Source organism: Protopterus annectens, chromosome 10.part0 (genome assembly GCF_019279795.1).
Source record: "Protopterus annectens isolate FY-2018-M chromosome 10.part0, PAN1.0, whole genome shotgun sequence".
NCBI classification, from domain to species: domain Eukaryota; kingdom Metazoa; phylum Chordata; order Ceratodontiformes; family Protopteridae; genus Protopterus; species Protopterus annectens.
This window is the reverse complement of record NC_056744.1, coordinates 1,389,182,062-1,389,194,899: the sequence shown is the minus strand read 5'-3', so window position 1 is coordinate 1,389,194,899 and position 12,838 is coordinate 1,389,182,062. Positions and strand designations below refer to the sequence as shown.

At 43.2% G+C, this 12,838-nt stretch overlaps 1 protein-coding gene across 1 annotated transcript in view; it reads left to right on the top strand.

Annotated features, from left to right (window-relative positions):
• Positions 1-12,838, top strand: part of COL24A1 (collagen type XXIV alpha 1 chain) — a 3,617,818-nt gene that overhangs the window by 2,479,386 nt on the left and 1,125,594 nt on the right. The gene's annotated exons all lie outside the window — the stretch shown is intronic.

The following is a 12,838-nucleotide window of genomic DNA, read 5'->3' as shown; positions in this document are numbered from 1 at the left end:
TCTTGTAGAACTTCCCTTTCACTCTTACTGGTAGCTGTCTGTCACAAATCACTCCTGAGTCTGACACTCTTCTCCACCCACTCCACCCTGCCTGTACTCTCTTTGTCACCTCTCTTCCACACTCACCATTACTCTGAACTGTTGATCCCAAGTACTTAAACTCATCCACATTCGCCACCTCTACTCCCTGCATCCTCACCATTCCTCTATCCTCCCTCTCATTCACACACATATATTCTGTCTTAGTCCTGCTGACCTTCATTCCTCTTCTCTCTAGAGCATATCTCCACCTTTCCAGGGTCTCCTCAACCTGGTCCCTACTCTCACTACAGATCACAATGTCATCTGCAAATGTCATAGTCCATGGGGCCTCCTGTCTGATCTCATCTGTCAACCTGTCCATCACCATTGCAAATAAGAAAGGGCTCAGAGCTGATCCCTGATGTAATCCCACCTCCAACTTAAACGCATCTGTCACTCCCACTGCAGACCTCACCACTGTCACACTACCCTTGTACATATCCTGTACGACTCTTGCATACTTCTCTGCCACTCCTGACTTTCTCATACAATACCACAACTCCTCTCTAGGCACCCTGTCATATGCTTTCTTAAGTCCACAAGACACAATGCAACTCCTTCTGACCTTCTTTGTACTTCTCCATCAACACTCTCAGAGCAAACATCGCATCTGTAGTGCTCTTTCCCAGCATGAAACCATACTGCTGATCACTAATCATCACCTCCCTTCTTAACCTAGCTTCCTCTACTCTTTACCATAACTTCATGCTGTGACTGATCAATTTTATCCCTCTGTAGTTACTACAGCTCTGCACATCACCCTTATTCTTAAAAATCAGTACCAAAACACTTCTTCTGTACTCCTCAGGCATCCTCTCACTTTCCAAGATTTCATTAAACAATCTGTTTAAAAACTCCACTGCCATCTCTACTAAACATTTCTATGCTTCCACTGGTATGTCATCTGGACCAACAGCCTTTCCTTTCTTCATCCTCTTCGTAGTTGTCCTTTCTTCCTCCTTGCTAATCTGTTTCACTTCATGGTTCACTATCCCCACATCATCCAACCTTCTTTCTCTCTCATTCTCTTCATTCATCAGCCCCTCAAAGTACTCTTTCCATCTGCTCAACACACTCTCTTCGCTTGTAAGTACATTTCCCTCATTATGCTTTATCACCTTTACCTGCTGCTATCTTTCCCAGCTCGGTCCCCCTGTCTGGCCAATTGATACAGGTCATTTTCTCCCTCCTTAGTGTCCAACCTTTCATACAGCTTTCCATACGCCTTATCCTTAGCCTTCGCCTGCTTTCTTTATCTCTCTGACAAACCCACTTCTTCTCTTTCTCTGTATACTCTCCTTTACTTCCTCATTCCACCACCATGTCTCCTTGTCGTCCTTCCTTTGTCCAGATGTCACACCAAGCACCTTTCTAGCTGTCTCCCTTACCAGCTCTGCAGTAGTTACCCAGCTATTCGGGAACTCTTCACTGTGCCTGTCTTAACTCTTCCCTGAATTCCACTTCACAGTCACCTTTTTTCAACTTCCACCATTTGATCCTTGGCACTGCCCTCACACTCCTCCTTTCCCTCTTCTTGATCACCAGTGTCATCCTACAGACCACCATCCTATGCTGTCTAACTACACTTTCCCCTGCCACCACTTTACAGTCTCCAATCTCCTTCAGACTGGCATCTTTGTATAATGTCACTGTAGTGTTCCTCTGTGTTGTTTCCTCATTCTTCCGTGTTTGTTGATGTACTGCGCATGTGTATGGGACTTATGTTTTCATTCTTGCACAGTACATCAGTGCTGTTAAAAACAAGGAACAGAGAAACGAAGATCTCTGTTACTTTTTTTTTTTAACTGTAAATTCTGGACAGTTTAGAGGTGCGGAGAGACAAGGCAGAAGTACAAGGAAAATGACGTAAGTTTCTTTAGTTTTGCAGAACATACCTGATTTTTCTTGACTTTGCTGTAACCTCCAAATGTACCTCAAACTCTTAACCTCTTTAGTTTTGCAGAACATACCTGATTTTTCTTGACTTTGCTGTACCCTCCATATGTACCTCAAACTCTTACCTCAAAAATGTGGACAAAGACCTCTAAATAGGGACTGATTGTAAATGTTGCTCTTAAGAAAGCTGCTAGAATAACAAGATTTGTTTTATTGTGTATTTTCTGAAGGATATGAAGTCTGAAAATAAAATGTATGTCATTATTTGTTGACTTCACTCCTCAGTGATTTGTAGGAAAACCACAAATTTTATGAGGAACCACCAAAAATATTAGGCAAAAATCTGGACATTCTGTGAAAATTCAGACAGTTGAAACATATGCCTCTGTAGTATATAATAGAAGAGTCCCGCGGTTATGGTTATGCGGTAGCGTTGTCGCCTCACAATAAGACGCTGTCTGGTTCAATTCTCAGCTAGAGCGTCTTCTGCATGGAGACATGCGTGAATGGGCGTACCTTCGTTGAAGGTTGTGCATCAGGGCTGGTAACTCGGCATGTAAAAATCACCTACCAATCATTAGCGGACTGGAGTTCCGCTGTGGCAACCCCTAACCGGGAAAAGCAGAAAGACACAACAAAAAGTATATAATAGAAGAAAGTCTGGCCGCTAAATGGTACTTCGGTGACTGGACTTTTTTCTATTGGTATATGCTCGATTTACAAAAAGTGCACTGGTTGGGTTCATAGGTTCATAGATTAGTACTAGGCTAACTACCCTTGTGGGCCATTTCAAGCCTAGCCAATTACCCCATGTGAGAATCAAACCCTGCACCTTGTGTTTGCAAGGTAAACACCTTAACCATAACGCCATCTTCCCATCCTTGTGGGAAGCATGTACATTTTTGAATAGTAATGAGCTATCATTGTATAATATATGGTTAAGTCATGTTACCAAAGTTCCTTTCCATTCTCTTTAAATTCCCATCAGCTATGGGATTAATTTTGACTGTTTCCTCTAGCTGATAACTTACATTTCAGGTGACATGTAGCTTCAGAGCAGATGAGTAAGACTGATAAATTGCCTACTTTGGAAGTGACCAATATGCTAAATTCAGAAATCAGGTGGCTACTAGTTTTGAATCCTGGATGGTTTCTGTTTGCTATGTAAGAAAACCACTATATCTGTATACATTTTTTCAAGTTTAACTCTGCAGTAGTTGTAGAATTCTTTTCACCAAACTCTGCTGATACATATTGCCTTTGTTTGTGAATTGTTTATGATTAAACACTTTCATATGCATCTAGGCTCCGGCTTAGAAACCGATACAAGGCAAAGACACTATTTTGAGGAAAATGTTCAGTTCTTCTGACTTAGTATATCAGACATGTGACAACCTGGGCATTACTTTGGGAACCCAGCAAGAAACAAATCTGTGCAGCATATGTAGCATTCTTAATACTTGAATTTTGAGGTATGCAGTGATTGCATACACATTGTATGACTACAGATTCCCAAAGACCACCACAGTACTACCTAAACATTTCTCTTTTTATAGTATGTATGTTATAATGTTAGCTGCTTGACAGTAAACCATGTATAAGTGTGTGAGGCTTTTACCTAATCATCAGCAAATCACAGTGGTTGTTACTGTTATTAATCTTATTAAAGTCATGTTGCTGTACAGGCTGTGCACTTTGTTTATGAATTCCAGATCTTGTTTAGTAAAAGTCTTAGGCTTTATATAAACAGCTTATGTTTGTATATTGGATTTGTTTGTTTCACATACACGCTATATGCAGTTATTTACTTATTTACTGAGCAGTCTTTGCAGTGCTTATGTACATATAGACACAGGTTGCATACAGATACAAATGTACAAATACTACACTTATTTTCAGATAAGTACAGTCATATCTAAAGCATTTCATACTAGTCTTATTTTCAAATAAATGCAAACACTGAAGAATACAATGGGACTTATTGTTGCTTAAATGGAGAAAACAGGCCTTTTTCACTAAATATTACATTCAGTATCAAATATTTCAAAAGGGTTACATCCTTTTTTTCTTTTCTTATCTTTCTTCTTCTTTTCATTTGACAGTAAATAAGAGCAGGAAAGGAAAATGTTTTAAAATTTTTGAAATATGTGTAAGAATGTCTGTATATTTACATGTCCACGCCTATGCTCATCTAACTTTGTGAAGGAAGGAATCTGTACAGTTCACAGCACTTTGAATTTGTCTATCTATGTCTATCTGTATATTTCCGTATATGAATCACAAGGGATCAAACCCAAATCGTTGATTATAAAATCACTGAAAAAAAAAGTAGAAAACATCTTTTCTTTTTTGCAGGAAGCAAACCCTCCTGGACCTCCCCTCCCCCCAAATATGTACACCAAGTCAGGGATCGCTCTAGAGTGGGGAAAGGGCATATTTCCCGCCCCCCACCACCACCACCCACTGTACCGCCGTCTCACTCAGGAAAAGCTGGTACAGTTCAATCAGCTGTATTGGCTTTTCTACACATTGATAAAACAATGTTTAGTCACAATGACAGTAACCCCAATATATATATATATATATATATATATATATATATATATATATATATAAATATAGATATATACAGTGGATACAAAAAGTGTGCACACCCCTGTTAAAGTGCCATGTTTTTGTGATATAAAAAAATGAGACCACAATAAATCATTTCAAAACTTTTCCCACCTTTAATGTGACCTATAACCTGTACAATTCAATTGAAAAACAAACAAATCTGTTAGGGGAAAAATATAAAAATAAAAAATGTACAATAAGCTGGTTGCATAAGTGTGTACACCCTTAAACTAATACTTTGTTGAAGCACCTTTTGATTCAGTTGCAGCATTCAAGTCTTCTTGGGTAGGTGCCTATCAGTATGGCACATCCTGACCTGACAATATTTGCCCACTCTTCCTTGCAAAAGCACTCCAAATCTGTCAGATTGCGAGGGCATCTCTTGTGCACAGCCCTCTTCAGGTCACTCCACAGATTTTCTATTGGATTTAGGTCTGAGCTCTGGCTGGGCCATTTCAAAACTTTAATTTTCTTCTAGTGAAGCCATTCTTTTGTTGATCTGGATGTATGCTTGAGGTCATTGTCATGTTGAAAGGTTAAATTCCTCGTCATCTTCAGCTTTCTAGAAGACACCTGAAGGTTTTAGGCCAAAAATGCCTGGTATTTGGAACTGTTCATAATTCCCTCCACCTTGACTAAAGCCCCAGTTCCAGCTGAAGAAAAACAACCCCAAAGCATAATACTGCCACCACCATGCTTCACTGTGGGGATGGTGTTCTTTTGGTAATGCAAAGTGTTGTTTTTGCGCCAAACGTACCTTTTGGAATTGTGGCCAAAAAGTTCAACCTTAACACATTTTCTCACATGCTTTTGTGAGACTTGATGAATTGTTTTGCAAATTTTTGCTGGACCTGGATGTTTTTCTGTATAAGAAAAGGCTTGCAACCCTACCCCATAGTCCAGACATATGGAGAATATGGGAGAGTGTTGTCACATGTAATACACAACCAGTACTTGACAGAAATTCCTGCAGCTCCTTCAGTGTTCCTGTAGGTCTCTTGGCAGCCTCCCTGACCAGTTTTGTCCTGTCTTTTCATCAATTTTGGAAGGATGTCTAGTTCTTTGCAACGTCACTGTTGTTCCATATTTTCTCCATTTTTTGATGACTGTCTTCACTGTGTTCCATGATATATCCAGTGCTGTGGAAATTTTTTTGTACCCTTCTCCTGACTGATACCTTTCAACAATGAGATCCCTTTGATGCTTTGTAACTCTCTGTGAACCAAGGCTTGTGCTATAGCAGGCAACTGAGTAAATGTCAGGAAAATGCTACTAGGACAGCTGAACTTTATTTGGGGCTAATCAGAGTCTCTTTAATTGATGGCAGGTGTGTACCCAAGAAAACGGAATGCTGTAATTAAATCAAAAGGTTCTTCAACAAAGTATTAGTTTAAGGGGTGTGAACACTTATGCAACCAGCTTATTGTATGTTTTCTATTTTTTATATGTTTTCTCCTAACAGATTTGTTTGTTTTTCAATTGAATTGTACAGGTTATAGGTCACATTAAAGGTGGGAAAAGTTTTGAAATGATTTATTGTGGTCTCATTTTTTATATCACAAAAAAACTGGTATTTTAACAGGGGTGTGCACATTTTTTTATATCCACTGTGTGTATATATATATATATATATATATATATATATATATATATATATATATATATATATATATATATATATATACACAGAGAGAGAGATGGCTAGATACTGAGATACTATTCAAATATCTTTAGGTAGTAATAAGATGTAGTACAATATGACAGTTCATAACCAGGGGCTTCTTAGTTCCAGAAAAATGTGCATTTTCAAGAAGACATATATTATAGATTTTATTTTCAAAAGATGTTGTTACATCTGTGCAGCTTTGTACACCTTAGTAGAAGAGTTGGTTGTCACTTTTTTGTCAGATTTTGTAACATCAAATGTTTGTTGTAACAGTGTCATGTAACAATGCTTGAGCCTAAATAAATCCCTCAGATTGAAAATATTTGTTATAAAGTCATAAATGAGCAAAATGTTAACCGTAGACATTACTAGTATAATTTCACCTTGTTATTGTATGCTACTTTTCCACAGAGTTTAAAGCAAGGCTTTTTCTTTTTTTGCAATGTCTCCATAAAATTAAACGTGGGCACAGTTGAACATAGACTGACTTGTACTATGAACACTCAGCTGTTTTTCACTTGCAATATTTTACAATGTGAGAGTGTTCAATCTCGCCTTTGTTCTTACACATGGGTTCGGAGCCGATCCTCGGCTCCGTGCCGGCCGACTGCAAGCTCTGCATCGAGAAGAAGCTCGAGGACATCTAATACCCACAATCCCCCTCTGCCTTTACCTCAGATCTAGTTTGCCGCTGCTGCATACGCATCGCTGGAGGCTAGCTCGAGGCTGTTCAGATAAGATTTTTTATCTATTCTGTTCTAAATTTCAGGAATTTTCTTAAATCTAGTTACTTAAGTTAGAGTAGGTGTGTGAGTGTCAGGAATTCTCGATACTTAGAATAAGTTGACTTAGTTAACTTTCGAGTTAGAGTTTTTCGGGGCCTACCCCTTCTTGGACTTGTGACTAGAAACTTATTGTAGTCTTGCCTTTTGGCAGTTATCGGATTTGACTTTGACTAAAAACTTGTGTAGTCTTGTTTTTAGCTAATATCAACGGACTCTTATTCCCGGATTTGACATACTACTGGATTGGACTTTTTACTGGACTGGACTGTCTTTTCTTTTCTTAATATGTCTGAAAAGATGAAATCTGGTTTTAAACGTTGTCAGTGTGGCCAAAAAATGTCGGTCACAGACAACCACAGTTCCTGTGTCTACTGTCTTGGCCCTCTCCACTTACAAGAGGACTGCTCTATTTGTCACTCTTTTAGTGGGAGGGTCATGACAGATAGGCGCAGGAAACTGATGGATAGAGGATTGCTGAAACCCTCTTTCCAGGAGGCTTTGGATGCTTCAGACCAGGCATCCAAGTCTTCGAAGGGGTCGAAGGCGTCGGAGCCAAAGTCATCGGCTCCGAGCTCTTCGAGTCTAGTTAGATCACCGGTTCCACAGACTTCGGGGCCGAGTGTTCAACTGTTGGCAGTTCGAGCCTCGAGTCTTGGAACCGGTGACGGAGCTCCCTCCACCGACTCTGTTGAGGTCGGCTCCGTCTTCGATCCCTTCGACTCGTTCTTCTAGAGCCCTTTCCGACACCGACGTGGACCGTGTGGTGCAGAAACTTATGGAGCATACGGCCCTGTCCAAACTTATTTCGGTCTCCTCTCAGTTGATGTCGAGACTTGAAGGCCTGCCGCTATCTCCATCTGTTCCTCCTCCGAGACCTGTTCAGTCTTCGGAGCCGGAAGAAGCTGACCTGATGATTGTGGAGCCCTCGGTGCCAGAACCGTCTTTTTCTCGGTCGGCACCGTTTACCTCGACTCCATCCGATCCGGTACTGGAGTCTCGGGCCCGAAGATCTGTCCTTGGTTCCGGGACTGAGAGTCGGACCGATGTTTCGGTTCCGACTCTCCCTCTCGGGGCCTCGGCACGGATCGATTCGGTTCCGTCCTCGGGGTCGGTGCCTTCGGCTCCTGTTTCGGGGATTCTTCCCATTTCTTCGGAACCGGGAGATACCTCGACTCGGGACCCGGGGGCCTTCGACCTCATGAGGAAGGTGTTGTCTACCCAGACAACCACATCAGCAGGTACAGCTTCTCCTCCCCGCAAAGGACCGTTATCCTCCTCTGCACCCACGGCCACGTCCAAGCGTCAGGCACCAGTGTCTCAGCCACCCCTGGAGGGTGCCCCCTCTTCCTCGGAGGCTTCTTCGGATGCTCCCCACGAAGAAGTTCCTAGGAAAAGACTGTGTAAGAGGAGACACTTGGATTCTCCACAAGAATCCTTGACATCTGATACTGACTTAGATGAGTCAGAAGGGTCCCCTAAGTCACCTTCAGAGGATGTCTCTTTTTCTGACATCTTGGAGATCCTTAAACAGAGAGGTGACTGGCAAGCCCTTCCCCCTTCTGAGGATGAGTCAGTTTTGCTGAAGGCATTTGGTGCCCGTCCTTCCTCCTCCTGGGTCACTCCGCCCTTTGATGAGTTAATGGAATTAATTGCTCGAAGGGCGTGGGAGACTCCTGACACGGTAGAACCTGTCCCTAGGAAGCCAAATAAGTACATCACGGCACCACAGGACAAAGCTTACCTTACCAAAGGAGTTCCAGTAGACGCCATGGTGGTGGCAGCGGCCACGAAAAAGGAGATGTCGGAGTCTTCCTCATCTGTCCATCCGCCTAATAAAGATTCTAGGACCATGGACAGATACGGGAAGCGCATTTTCAGTTCAGCGGCTTTCTCTATGCGTTCCCTGAACTATTTGACCCATTTCACACGTCTACAGAGGGATCTAGTCAAAGAGTTGGGAGATACCCTCCAGGGTGCTACAGATGCCGCTGTCTCAGAGAAAGTTACAGAGCATCTCAACACCCTTACGTCCATTGTGAACTCGTCCATGAGGCTGATATCCTATGCAGCCGAAGGATCGAGTAGGGCAGCGGCTTCAGCGATTGCTCTTCGTAGGCAATCCTGGATGCGCTTATGTTCGCTTATGGAAGCCTTCAAGTCTTCCTTTACTAACGCCCCATTTGATGGAGCCACACTTTTTGGCCCTAAAGTAAAGGAGACCCTTACCCGGTGTGAACAGGAGGGGAAGACTCTGTCTGCTGTCGGAGTCCGTTTTACCACCGCTTCCAGACCGTACCCGAAAGGGCAACGTGGTGGAAAAAGGTGGTTTCGAAAACCCGATGCATCGTTCCCAAACACACAGGGTGATGCCCCTCTAGAGGCAGAGGGGGCAGAGGTGGAAGACGCCGCCCTGGCGGCAGAGGGGGTCCGCAAAACCAAGGCGACAGGGATAACCTCCCTGGCAAACCTTTTCAGCACTCCTGAGAGGAGGCCCGACTGTCCTGCTCTGGAGGCAGTCGGGTCGCTTAGCTTTATACCCTCAGGCCTGGCAAAACCTTTCCTCAGACAATTGGGTAAAAAGCATTATTACCAGAGGTTACAAGATCCCATTTCTATCCACCCCCATTCCAAAGAGAAAACTCCCAGATGTACCACCCCATCTGCGAGACCCAGCAGCTACAGAAATTTCAAAGCTGCTAGAAAAAAGAGTCATCCAACCAGTCCCAGCGGACCAAATAGGATTCGGAACTTACTCAAGGTTCTTTTTAGTTCCAAAGAAAACAGGGGACTGGAGGCCAATTCTGGACCTAAGTCATCTCAACACCTTTGTCAAGAAGGAAAAGTTCCGAATGGTCACGCTTCAATCGATCCTTCCATTCTTACGGTAGGACGACTGGATGTGCTCAATAGATCTGAAGGACGCATACTACCACATCAAAATGGCCAGGGCGTCCAGAGATCATTTGCGCTTCCGGCTGGGAGCCAGTCACTATCAGTTTCGAGCCCTGCCCTTTGCCCTGACCACAGCCCCCAGGGTCTTCACCAAATGCATGGCAGTGGTAGCGTCTCATCTGAGGCGCCTAGGATTCCAGGTGTTTCCGTATCTGGACGACTGGCTCCTGTCTGCCACCACCAGGCGTCAACTGATACAAGCCAGGGATTACTCCCTACAACTTTGTACACACCTTGGCATTTCAGTAAATTTCGAAAAATCTTTGCTACAGCCATCACAGCATATCTTATTTATAGGAGCAGAATTAGACACGCGTCAGTTAGTTCTAAAACTTCCGACAGAAAGAATAGTAGCACTTCAATTCAACATTTCCCTTCTGCTGTCGTCCAGAAAATCCCCAGCAAAAATTGTTCTGAAAGTTTTGGGTCTCATGGCAGCTTCTCTCATAGCAATACCATTGGGAAGACTACACATGAGAGTGCTACAATGGCTTCTATTTGCACAATGGTCATTCCAACAACTTCCACTGACTCACGAAATATTGATAACGAAAACATGCAAATCACACCTAATGTGGTGGTTACAGACTTGCAACCTATCCGGCGGAAGACCATTTGTGCTACCCACACCGTCAGCGACGATAACCACGGACGCTTCCCTGATAGGGTGGGGGGGCATCTTTCAGGGACAGACAGTCCAAGGCGAATGGACCAATCTGGAGTACAATCTGCACATCAATGTTCTGGAGTTGAGGGCAGTGTTTTTGGCGTTGCAACACTTTGCTCCCCTTCTTCCTCCAGGGACCATTGCAGTTCAGACAGACAACATGTCCGTAGTCTGGTACATAAACAAGCAAGGGGGAACCAGGTCTTACCAACTATGCAGAGAGGCCATGAGAATTTGGCAATGGGCAGAGTCCACGGTCGCTTTCTGATCGCAACGCACATCCCGGGTCATCCAACGTCATAGCCGACAGGCTGAGCAGGGCAATACTATTGCCTCACGAGTGGTCCCTCAAACAGTAAGTTGTGGAAAAGATTTTTCGCAAATGGGGCCAGCCTACCTGCGATCTGTTTGCGTCTCCAATGAACGCCAAATGCAGGAGCTACTTTGCCCTATTACCCCCTCCAGGGGAAGTCCCCAGGGACGCGCTGGTGCACGATTGGCCCCCGGGTCTCCTATATGCTTTTCCTCCATTTCCCCTGATTGCAAAGTTTCTACAGAAAGCAAACAACCTTCAGAGGACGATAATTCTCATTGCTCCGTTCTGGCCTCGTCAAATTTGGTTCCCCTTTCTCTTGTATCACCGCATTCGGGGACCTTGGATGCTGGACCCAGAGCCAGATCTACTGACTCACTCGTCAGGAGTTCCTCACCCATCCCTGGAATCTCTCCATCTAGCAGCTTGGCTGCTCCGCTTCCCTTTTTAGCCAGGTCAATTCCCCTTACATCGGCGGTTCAAGATATTTTAGTAGCTTCTCATAAAGTTTCCACTACAAAAACTTACACCAGTAAATGGAAACGTTTTGTCTTCTGGGCGGAGTCACATCAGTTGGACCCTGCTACAGCTCCGTTGAATAAGGTTTTAGAATTTCTGACCGAATTATTTCAGGAAGGAGCTTCCCCGGCTACCTTAAGAGTACAGTTAGCTGCCATTTCTAACTATCATGTAGAAGAAAGTGATGTACCTATTATGGCTCACAGACTTTGTAAAGCCTTTTTGAAAGGTTCTTTTCATATCAGACCACCAGTCAGAAGTCCGACATCACCGTGGAATTTAAATTTATTGCTCTCTAAATTGATGTTACCACCCTTTGAACCAGCTTCAAGTTGCACTTTGAAATTTTTGTCATGGAAAACATTATTTCTAGTGGCTATTACATCTGCTAGACGGGTGTCTGAGCTGCAGGCCCTTTCGGTCAAACATCCTTATTTAATTTTTCATTCTGACAGAGTATCCCTACGCACTAATCCATCCTTTCTTCCCAAAGTTTGTTCTACTAGTAATATTAATCAGTCCATTGAATTACCCACCTTCTTTAAAGACCACTCTAATAAATTAGAGTATATGTTGCACAAACTGGACGTCCATAGACAACTCAGATTTTATTTGGATAGAACAAAAGATCACAGGAAATCTGATCAGCTATTTGTATCTTTTGCTGACAGCAGAAAGGGTCTTGCAGTTACGAAACGAACTCTTTCGAAGTGGCTAACTGACTGTATCATTTATGTTTATGAAGATTCTGATCAAACATTATCAGTAAAACCCAGAGGACATTCTACCAGATCAATTTCTACATCTTTGGCTCATGCAGCTCGCTTACCTTTAGACACTATTTGTGCGGCTGCTACTTGGGCTAAACCACATACGTTTATATCTCATTACAAAGTGGACAGGGTTTCTAGGGATAGGGCAACCTTTGGTTCCACTGTGCTCAAGAACGTTCTCCCTTGAGTTCCTCAGGATCATGGAGCTAGGGGCTACCCATGTGTAAGAACAAAGGCGAGATTGAACACTCTCACATAAAGAAGTTATGTCCTTACCATAACGTTCCATGTGGAGTGTTCATCTCGCCTTGGTTATTACACTCCCACCCTTCCCACCCTTAGGAAGAACGTTCGATTTGGTGCCTGGTCTGGAGTATTCTCCTTCTGCTGTTGCAGTATTAGTGTTACTATCATACCCTTGGTATGTTTGTATATATGTACTTATGTATATAGTTTGGCATGTGTGCGTGCTTGTTGTCTGGTTTGCTTGCAAACTAGATCTGAGGTAAAGGCAGAGGGGGATTGTGGGTATTAGATGTCCTCGAGCTTCTTCTCGATGCAGAGCTTGCA